Genomic DNA, 11,803 nt, shown 5'->3' on the forward strand with positions numbered 1-11,803 from the left:
TGGCAAGCTCCTGCCACCACCGCCACACTCCCACCGTCGCCAGAGCTGCCGTGCCTCCCCCCACAGCTGCCGGGGGCACTGAGTTCATGAATGCAGATGGTGTTCGTGAATGCAGTTCCTTATTCGTGGATTTCCCCATTCACAGAGGATACAAGAACGTATCCCCCAGGAATGGCAAAGGTTGCCTGTATTCAAAATTCAGCACAACAAAGTTTTTTTCCTCTTGAATTGGTAATTACTTTTTAACAATATTATAATGGAAGTAGATTATCCAATCCATTGTGCATACTACTAAAGTCTCAGTTCCTTGCAAAACAGAATTAAAATCAGGAGGAAAGCTAAGGGGAAAATTATACTTTCAGAATCATATGACAGATCTTGACTCAACTATATTCTGCTGGTACTCCATGAATGGAACTTAAAGATACACTGGTACATATGAAAGACAGCAGAATATTAGTATCAGGATCAAATCTGAAAGTTGACTACTATCTTAAGATAATCTAAATTTTGGTAAATTTCTAGAGGCCAAAGTTTCCTGGAGGTATTTTCGTTCTATTAAAATGTACAATGTATGATATAGTAAGATTCATATTGTTCACAACATGATTTTGATCAAATTCAATCCTGGTTTTAACTCCATTGGCTGTGTCCACATACTGCACATTCAGGTGTTCTCCATGCTGCAAGGTAGCAGCATGGGGGAGTTTCTGACCCTGGAGCATCTAGGGGTAAAAAAAAAACAGAGCAAAAAAAGGGAGATTGGCCAACATGGGGGCAGCGTGTGCCTCCCAAAACTGGAGCTTGGCCAGCTGGAGCCACACTCTGGCTGCCAGCCACGCTCCAAGTGGCAGGATCATCACTGCTGCAGCCCCAGGAGGCCCCCAGGATCCCAGGTAAGTCTGCTGGTGCTAGCCTACTACTGGCCATAGCCTCCCCTACCCCATCAGAGGTAACCTGCTGTCCACCAGAGGACCTGTGGCACAGGCGTTCCCAGTGAACAAGTAGCAGAAGCACAAGGTGTGCTGCTGCTTCTTGTCCCTGGGGAAACAAACCTCCACAATCATGTGGACATAGCCACTGAGTCCAAAGTCCATATATGCTATATTTTATAGAATAATAGATTTAGATTTTTTAAAAATGTACTCCCCTCAAACATTCCTGTTGTTTGCAGTTGTAGACATTTTGGAAAATCTGGGTGCTTTGTGGTGTCCCAAAATGGGATCTGTTGGGTGCTAATTTTTTTAAAAACCCAATCCTCCATGCACCTACCTACAACAGTACAACCACAGGATCAAGGTAGTCCTTTATTAATCATTACAATTAATCATTACACTTTTTCCTAAGGCTGTCTTCACCAGTGTAGTGAGGTAGAGATAGAGTGTAAAACTTCATGCAGGATTTCTTCTCTTTTGCCCATTTAAGTCAGAACTTTATTATTTTGGTGCAAGCGATTTTACTTTGGCAGTCTTTGGATAATTTCAATTAGCATCTGGATCTTCAGGCAGACTTCTACATAATGATAGGTGCAATGGATCGTGTTTGGACTTACACTTTAGCCCTGGCAGACTATAAAGGAAGGCACTTAGGATGAAATATTTTATATTCTTGAGAAGTAACCCTTCCTGCCCTTCCTTTGTATCCACTAGGACAGCACTACTTAACATGCTTTCCATTTTCATTTTCAATTTGTTATTTGTTGTTAGATTCTATAACCTACAAGAAATAACATAATGCTAAAATCACATTAGGGATTGACAAACCTATACAAGGGCATTCAGAATGAAGCCTGAGATTCCATCTTTAATTAATTCAGTTGAGCTTATGTATTGCAGCACCTAGGTTTTGGGGAACCACTGTCTAAGTAGCCTTGCAGTTTAGTTTTAAAAGGTGTCCCTGTATAAAACACATTTTCAAACACTGGAAGCTGACTAAGGAAAAGTCTTACAAATGATCCCTGCTAACACTGTTCTGCTTAAGGTACTGTCAGCATTTCTATTACAGGGATTTATAATAGGGCAATAGATTCTAACTAATGACCCAGTCATAAAAATTGTTTCTTTAAAGTCTGGTGATGGACTTTCTCCTGTAACAAATGTACATTTATATAATTGCATCCATTTGTCTATTTAGAACAATGGCATGAGCAACCACTATGGAAATGCCTTTGTATAAATAAAAGTAACATTACACAAGCAATTACCTAACATGCATGTATGAACATTAATTCCTGTGTGCACACCCATTTTTTTGAATATTAGCTGTTGGGTTATAAAAATTGTCCCAAAGTGTCATTCTGTATCTATTTTTATGATTGAGGTGTAAGTTATTTTAGTTCCCCTTTATACCCGAAATACAGTATTGCTGACAGAACCTTTAGCACAGCAGTGCTAGCATGGTCCGCTTACCATAAGTGTATATTCATTCAATACACAATTAGATGCTAGATATACAGTGTGGCTCTAAATTTCAAGGAGTTGCAGTTCTGCCTGGCCACAAGAACCCTTTTGCTGAGGACTGGTAATATTCATAGAGATGTTATGACTTACTACTTCTGTCAGATACTTGCTATTTAAATACCTGGCTGTTCTTACCTCTGTTTTTCCTGTTTTTAGGTATGGGTAGTTGCACTGAATTTACAATAACTGCTAATTAAAATGAAACACAATTGAATGTTTGAAGCCTGCAGTTCTGTTTTTGGTAATAGGACACATCCTTGCATTTTCCTGTTTCATTGTGCGATACAGGGAGACTCATTTTGGTTTGGACTAATAAAGTAGTCCAGCAAACTAATGATGTCTTTGTATCTCTTAAAACAATGCCTATGCATTACAACTGTAGTTCTCAACTTTTTTAAACTGAGAGCACCCCATCATATTTTTTTGAACAACCAACTGGTTTAGAACCCCTTTTGTACTGCCTCAGTTTACCTCAGTGGCCCTCTTGCTGTCACCCTGCCAGGTAAAGCTGCCCTGCACACATCAAGCCCAGCTAGGAAAAATGTGATCCTGCCTGCATACAGCTTATCTGAAAAACCTAAAGCAAACTGGAGAATGGCCCTCTTGCTGTTGCCTTTTCCAGCCCCACATGCTCCTCCTGGAAACAGAGGTACATGAGACAGTTCCACTTGTCCCATGTGCCTCTGTTTCAGAGACATGTGCAAGGTCAGACCACGAAGGGCTGCAGAAGAGTGGGTGCACCTACCTGCTTTAAGCTTATAGATAGCCCCACTGCAGGAAGTAGCATGTGCTTATACTGCAGCCCTTCCCAGCCTGGCTGTGCACAAGGTACATGAGGCCATTCCACCTGGCTGTGGTGGCAGCAGCACCCATGCTGCAGCCAGGGTCTCATGGCACCCAGCTGAAAACCACTGCAGTAGAAGTTATAATAATAAGGATTTCTAGAACTATTAATCCTTTGGTCCTGGTCAGTTTTGACTGCTAGAAAAGTTTTCTGGTTACTAGCTGTCTCCACTGTAGATTTGTACTCTTTTACTTAGCCATGTTTGGGATTATTTAGCAGGTTTCAACTAGAGGCTGGAGGAAAATGTGGACTACATAACACTTTCAAACTTGTATTTTGTCAGCTGGTATAGCTCTTATATTGCTGAACATTGCAGTGGTCAGCATATTAAATGTCAATGATGAAACAGCCACCAGTTGCATATTATCCACTGGAAAAAAGTACATACTGTGTTCATAGTGGCAGTTCAAATACCTTATCTGCATTGGTCATCAGTAGTGAAAGAGGAAGAACGAATTATGAGGAAGCTAGGCTAAGTCTTTCTATGCATTAAAGTCCAATTTCAACAAAGTTACAAGCATGCAACTGAGTGGGTAGTCTGTGCTTAAGAAGAAAGAGGACTCAAATTCATGAAAACAATGGGAGTTGCAGGTGAACTTCAGCTTCAAAATGAAAACACTTTTGTTTAGGAGTACAAATATGAGTTTAGGAACATAACTTGAGGCACTGAGCCTTAAAAAGTTGGCCATGGTTATGAGTTGGAATGTGGCATAATACAAGAATGGAATAAGACCCTTTTGTAAGGCGTTCACACACTAGTTTTCAGTACAGGCCCATCTCTATCTCTTTGGTATATTTCTCATTTTAAAAAATACAGTCATTCATTTTAATTTGCATAAATAACTTGGATATGTAAGTATCCAATTACTTTAAAAGCAGCATATCAACTGATATGCAGTGAAGTTATTAGCTTGATGAGGAAATGCAATTAAATAGTTCAAATGTTTGGATTTGCCAAGAAGCCTTGTTGGATGTTAAGCATCTTTGGGAATTAAACATTTAAAACAAAAAGAAAATTAGATTGCTTTTTGATGGAACAATCTCAGCAGGTTTGAATAAATCAAAAGTGCATCTGTTCTCCCAAACTAAGTGAGGCAAATGTAAATGGGTATAAAAGAACAAGTATTATATTTTAATGCACACATTTTGCATATTATTATTACTATTGATACAGTGCCTTAAACATATACAAGTCCTATGCATGTGAGACCTAACAAAGCAGCCAGGCACTCAGGGAAACAGGACATATGGGGGCAACAGCCCCTGTACCATCAGCATGATCATGCAGCAGTGGTAGCAACTGATTTTTTTTTCTATCCCTCCATCCTCCCCGCAGTTGGTGCCCAGGGCTGCTGCCCCATTCTAGTTACATTCCTGCTTGTGGACACTACTGTGTGGGGACACATTCATAATTATCTACCTTATAGCACTACAAATTTTGTAACATTATAAAAATAATGTGTGCCTAGAGCCATAGTGTCATATATATAAAGACAGGAGCCTCATCCAAGGATTATGCGTGTTAAATTAGACATAATTTAGATTGCTGGCTGATCATGAGCACCCAGCATAGATTTACTCTAAACAAATTTTGCCAAACAAACCTGATCTACTGTTTCAAGAAGATAACTAGTGGGTGGATGAAGGGAATGCAGTGGATATAATGTATCTGAACTTCAGCAAAGCTTTTGACAGTCTCACAGGATCCCATACACAAAACTACTGTAAGACAACTCGTACAGTAATCTCAAGCAAAGGGCAATTATAAATGGATTTTTTTTCTTAGAGCAAAAGTGGCTGTTCTTGGAGTAAAATAACCCTAGAACAAACAGGGTTAAATCACTCCCAGGAGAACTTCCTCTGGGACAGTGAACATCTGTACACATTCTCTTCCGAGAGAAGCCATAACATAGTCCTTCAGCAACGATGTGTACTTTACTGCTACCCTCCCAGCCTCTCTCCCCAACCCAGGAGGCAGTGTGTTGTTCACTGAATTTTATTCATCTAGCCAGACAGGGAGGAGAACACACTTACTTCACAATCCCCATATTGCACTGCAGGGAGACCCTGGCTGCCCTTCAGCAGTATGGGTCAACCAGTGAGGGTCAGCCTGTGCACTGCTGTCATTTGTTACCAGGCAGACTGAGGGAGCCTGCTAAGATGTGTACCCAGGGACCCCCTAGCTGTGCAGCATCAGCACTGCAAGCTCTCTGATCTTCAAGGGCTCAACATTCAAATGTCTGTTCAGGGGTATAGGTTCTAGCCAACTGCAGATGCTTCCTCAGCCTGATGAAGGATGTTTGGGCCTGAAAGCTTGCAAAAGAGATTTTTTTTCCCCAACTATTTTAGTTGGTCTAATAAAAGGTATCAGATTTACCTAATGAATCTTAAATGTCTATTCAGGCATCTTTGGGGAAGTGTTTTCTATCAGGGAAACAAACCCAGGAGAATTTTCCCAGATCATTTGAATGTGTGTACACAGCCTTAGTAATAGGTTACGCAATGATTTCTATAGGATGGTTTGGATAGGGATCATACTGCCTCAGGCAGGCAGTTGAACTAGATGATCTTTAGAGGTCCCATCCAGTCCTACTTTCTATAATTCTATACAACTATAAAACAAAGGATAGTAATAGAAAGATGAAACTGTGAGGGTTATGACAGTAAAAGATAGTGAGATAAATATGTAACACACACAAAATGTACAAGCAATTTTTACTGCAAAGTTTGTTTTAGTTTAGTGTTGTTTAGTTGAATATGATCATATATAATATGTCTGCTTTGCTGTATATAATTATGTTTCTGTATTTGCTGATATCTTGCCTCTTCTCTGCTTGTTGATCAGAAGAGAAATGGGCTGTCTGCGCACCTAGGCAGGAAAGCCTCCTGCAGTATCCTGATACCTTTGGCCCTTTATTTTAGGACTCCCTGCTGTGTGATGATTAAACCAGAAAGTCTAGTCTTCTGTTATGTACAGTATGTTAACCAGATCCCTAGCCTTATTGGCTAAACTGAGCAGTGTTCTTTTTAAATGAATTGGTTAAGAGAAGGGCATGGAAGCATGGCAAACTCTGATTGGGGAAACTAGGGTGATGTCATGCCAGGTACACAGGAAGAGAAGATAGCTAGAAGGGAATCTGGAGCTGAGGAGTGGACCCCATTGAGAGAAGTTAAGGTGGAAGGGGAAGCCTCAGGTAAAGGGAGAGAGAATCTCTCTGTTTGGGACTCCTCTTTTTCTCTTCCTTTCCTCCTCTGTTTTCTGGGTTTTGAGTGGGATAATACCGCCAGGGTATTAATTCCTGGAGGAAAGTGAGGAGGATTGAAACCTGGCACAGTTTTTTTGGCCAGGATTGAAACCTGGCTCTTTGTTGTAATTGCAGCTTCTTTGTCCCAGCTGAATGATATGGTTGGGCCCTAGCTGTAGTCCAGGCCCCAGAGGAGATTGCAGTGGCCCTCTGAGTTTGTTTTGCAGTTTCTGTGTCCCAGCAGAGTTGTGTAATTAGGCCTAGAAATTTTGGGTGTGTGATATGCTGATTAGAGCCACGCTTACCGCATCACAGCCGCCACATGGAAGTGGAGATCAGCGCCTACAGCTTCCCAGGGAACAATAAGGGGTCTCTTGCATTGCAGAAGCACCTACATTCACTAGCCACTCACTGTGGCACAGCGGACCACAAGGAACAGCTTTTAGGACTCTCTGGCATCCCCCCGCCCTCCAGACTGTTGCTGAGCAGCAGGTATAGGGGTACAGGCCCCTGGAAATAACCCTTTGGGTGAGCCCCCACATCCCAGACTGCCTAGGCATGGGTGGAATCTCCCCAAAAGTGATGCAAACTAGAGACTATATTTTGCAGTCAAGAGTGTTTGAACTGCATTTGGTGTTTCCTTTGTTTTCTGTAGTAAATTTGTCCTTTTGTGTTTACACTGCTTGCAAGGAGGGAATTTTGTTTGAGTGGGACGCCAAATTCAGTGATCCCAGAATTCTGGCTAGGGGCTTGAGTTACAGTGAACACTTATTGTGTACCCTGAAATTTGAGGGTGTACCCTGCCCTTGTTGCCAGCTAGTGCCAGCAGCAGGGTTACATATTCATCATTAGGTATATAGCAGATAGGTTAACATGAGCAACATAGAAAGAATAGGGTAATTTCTACAAAAAAGGTGGCTTCCCTTCTCAACACTAGGTGGGTATGAGGGCTTGCTAAGGCAGTTTTTCAAAGATAAAGTTTTAGAGACTTGAAAATTTTACCATAGGTATTAAACGTTTACCAAACAAAAGTAAATTTCTTACATAATTAAACCAGGGAAAGTGTTAAGATGCTGAATGTTTAAAAATAGCTTGGGTTTAAACACTGCTTAGGTTACAAATGAAAATGTTATTCTATTTTTTGTCCTAGAGTAGGATTTGTAGCACTATATGAAGTAGCTGAAATTAAAAAGTCAGAATTTGCTGACAGATTTAAATTATTTCATTTTCTAATTATCAGAAAACCTTGTGATATAAAACTGTGGAAAAATATTTAACAATTTGCTGAAGGAATCCATCCATCCCTTTGATCAGTGACGTGCAATAAAATACTTCTGAAGAACATTTAGAAAAGACTTGAGGAATGTATAGGATTACATCCACCACTGTCATATAGCCAACTCTGGGGTTAAGTCAGAAAGGCTGACACAAAATTAACTAATTAATTAATTTTAACTAAATTTAACTAGAATTAACTCATTGCGTTAATTAATTAAAATGGATTAACTTTAATACAAGATTACAATGCTGTTACAGCCCAGGATGTGACATGAAGAGGAACTGAGTATCTGCAATTACATTACTAAGGATTAAAATTGTTTGGAAAGGATATAAATCTTCATGCTTTAGTGAACAAGCTAATTTTAAGTGATGAGAGAAAGAAACTGCCTTTATTCCATACTTGCCTAATGCATAGATTTTTGCACTTCCACTTGAAGTAGCTACTAGCTACTTGAATTTGTTACTCTTAGAGACAGAAACTGGTCTAGACAGACTGATGGTCTGATCAATTATGGAAATTCCTATATTTTAGTACAACAAAGAAACATATTGCTATTACCTAAGTACAATAGAGCTTTTAGGGCAAAAGCCAGAAAAGCATATCAGGTGCCTCTTATTTAGACATCTCTGTATATAAAAATTAAATGCCAGTGGGGTGATTCCATCTACCTAATTCAGTTTCCAAACACAGCAAGATGAATTCTCCATTTTAATCAGTCTTTGCTGGACACACAAATGGAGGAGATAGGAGGCTGGAAGTTGCTTAATGGGACCTTTGTGCTCTTGTAGTCATAATCGGGTCCCAGGTAATTTACAGCAGCCACAGGACTGCTCTAATTTACTCAGTTGCAAGTCCACGTGGTATAGAACTATTTCTCTGTTCTTGATGAATCCTTTTATATGGGAACATTTTTGTCAGATTTAAAATCTCTTTATGTCATTGGCATCAGAACATAGTGGTTCAGTGCTTACTTAGTGACATTTCCAGGTCACCAAGCAGTAACTAGACATTACTCAGAGGCCTCTTACTCAAGCACTCACAGGTCTACATTTGTGAGATCTGATAGCATCCAAGTAGAAGCTGATCATGTATTTGAAGAAATATGAGGTAAAATAAAGAGACAGAAACCATTATTTTGTTGAAGATGATATTGTGAATGAGAGTAGATATGTACTTGTATTTTAAGTATAACTGATTTGACATCTATATATTTAGCAATAAACATTCTGGAAACGAACTCTATTAGAATCATAGAAAAGGGCTAGTCCTACTCCTTGCTCAAGGCAGGATCATCCCTGTCTAAACCATCCTAGACAAGTGTTTATCTAACCCAGGGGTGGGCAAAATGCAGCCCACAGACCGGATCCAGCCTGCCAGGTCATTCAATCCAGACTGCAGGGCCCTTAAAAAATTTAGAAAATTGATATTTATCTGCTCCTGGCTGCCTGTCAAAGATGACAGGAGCCAGCAGCAGTAGAACCCAGGAGGAGCCGGTGGCAGGCCCCAGCAGCTGCAGCAGCAAAGCTGGTCCAGCCCCACCCTCCCCACCAACTGGAAGCCTTTGCCTAAGAAGAGGCTTCTGGACTGGGACCCTGGGGCTGTCCTGCAAAGGAGGACTGCAGGTGATCGCCCCAGTCTTCGGGGCCAGGCCAGCTCCTGCTGAGTCCTGCAGTCACGGCCATGCAGCCAGGAGCCATGTGATCCAGAGTTCCATAGAGCCCCTGCCGGCCCATGCCGTGCTCCTGCTGCCCCACTCCGGGCCCTACCAGTGCTGACCCTGGGGCACTGATACAGGCCCTGCGCTCCCAGATAGTTGTCACTGTGCGCCTGCTCACTGCCATTTCCCCACTTTTCTGCCCACCTCCACTGCACTCTGGCACCACATTGTTCCTGGCTGCATCACCGGACTGCAGGAGAATGGGGCCCGTGCTAGTACCCCAGGGCCAGGAGTGGGAGTGGGTTGGGGGGGGGGGGTGCATGTGTGCACGCGCATGTCCATGCTATGAGAGAGAGGGAGGGACAGACAGATAAAGAGACAAAGAAAGCAATGAGGGAGGGACAGAGTGTGTGTGTGTGTGTGTGTGTGTGTGTGCGTGTGCGTGTGCGCGTGTGTGTGCGCGTGTGCGCACACACACACACACACACCCACAATGAGGGAGGGGCAGACTGTGTGTCTTTGTGTCTCTGCGTGTGTGTGCGCGCACAATGAAAGAGGGACAGAGTGTGTGTGTAAGTATTCATAGTGTGAGTCCCATACGCATACCCCACCATACACATGCACCCACACTGCCATACACTCAGACCTCCATACCCATGCCCCCCCACACACTCCAGCCTCCCTCCTTCTCCACACATGCCCCAATCCTCCCCAGTGACCCCTCCCTCCACACAGAGCCCCCAACATCCCCACAATATACAAAAGTAAGATTTCATTTTCAGCTATTGTGCAATCACTTCTATGTACACTACGAAAACACATGTAAACAGGACAAAAATAATTTTGAAAACAAATTAATGAATATTGTAGATTTTGATTTTTAGAATATAATTTAGTATTTTTTGGTTCTGAGATGGCAAAACCCCTTACTGAAAGGAGCACTTCTGCGGGGCAAGGGGAGGGACTTCTGGAATTTCCAGCCCCCACAATCATGACCAGGGAGCAGGGCACCTGTCAAGGGGCGGGGCTACCTACGCGGCCCTCAACAGCTTGCCAAAACTCAGTAAGTGGCCCAAGTGAAATAATTGCCTGCCCCTGATCTAACCTGCTCTTAACTTCCAAGGATGGAGATTCAATAACCTCTTTAGGCAATCTGTTCTAATGCTTTACCATGCCCATAGTGGGAAATTTCTTCCTAATACTCAACCTGTTTTCCTTGCTTCATTTAAGACTATTGCTCTTTGTTCTGTCCCCTGCATCCACAGAGAATAGTGTATCACCATCTTCTTTATACCCACCCTCACTTTTTGAAGACCACTAGTTTTTAGGGCAAAGGCCAGAAAAGCACCTCTGTTTTTCTCTACTTCAGACTAAATAATCCCAGTTCTTCTAACGTTTCCTTGTAAGTCATCTTTCCTAGACCTAGAGTAATTTTTGTTGCTCTTTGCCAGTCTCTAAGGTCACTGGTAGACACTGTATTTATTGCATAATTAATGTGTTAATCATGCATTAAATTGCAATATACCATGCTTGCAATAAATCTGTTGCATGATAAAAGCAGCAAACCACTCACAAAGATGTTTCACATCCCCTCATCCCCAGGTGAACGCGCATGCATGTTGTTGATGGGTTACTAGCATCAGCAGTTGGGGATCTGGAACTCCCTGATCCCCAGAAGCCTGTGAACTGGTTAGCTGGCAGCTAGTTGCAGGCACACCTTCGAAATGTCCAGGCAGCCCAGACTTTTTTTCCCCTGTTTTTTTTAAACTTGTTGAATACAGTACTCAAATCCAAGATGACCCTAAATTTAAGGCACCCCCTCCCACCCCCCATAATTAGATTCATGGACATGTTATACATTTGTTATAATTTTCCATGGATAGAAACTAATTATTGGATTTGGAGGACCATCTTCAAATTCTTCCCTCCTCCCACTCCCCCACCCCCAATTGCTGCAGCAGGGAAAGCCGTAGCAAGGGGAAAAGGCAGTAGAGGGACAGGAAGTGGGGGAGGCAGTAAAAGGGCAGGCAGTAGAGGGCAGTAGATGGGGAGGCAGGTGGTGGAGGCAGTACAAGGGACAAGCAGATCATCTACTCCAGCAGTTCACTGGATGACATGTGTATTCTGCCAGCACTGTTCTAATAAGAAGAGACCGAGTCAACCATTGCCATTTGAATCAGCCAATACAATACACAAGGTTGCAGAGAAGAATGAAGTGTTGCATTGCTAAATTGGTGCCAGAGGTGTAATAGCTGCTGAGGAATGTTACCAACCTGCATGCAGACAGGACGAACAATGGAAGTAACACATCTCTCA

The sequence above is a fragment of the Crocodylus siamensis genome, chromosome 2, assembly GCF_052110815.1.
Source record: "Crocodylus siamensis isolate JL-2025a chromosome 2, ASM5211081v1, whole genome shotgun sequence".
NCBI classification, from domain to species: domain Eukaryota; kingdom Metazoa; phylum Chordata; order Crocodylia; family Crocodylidae; genus Crocodylus; species Crocodylus siamensis.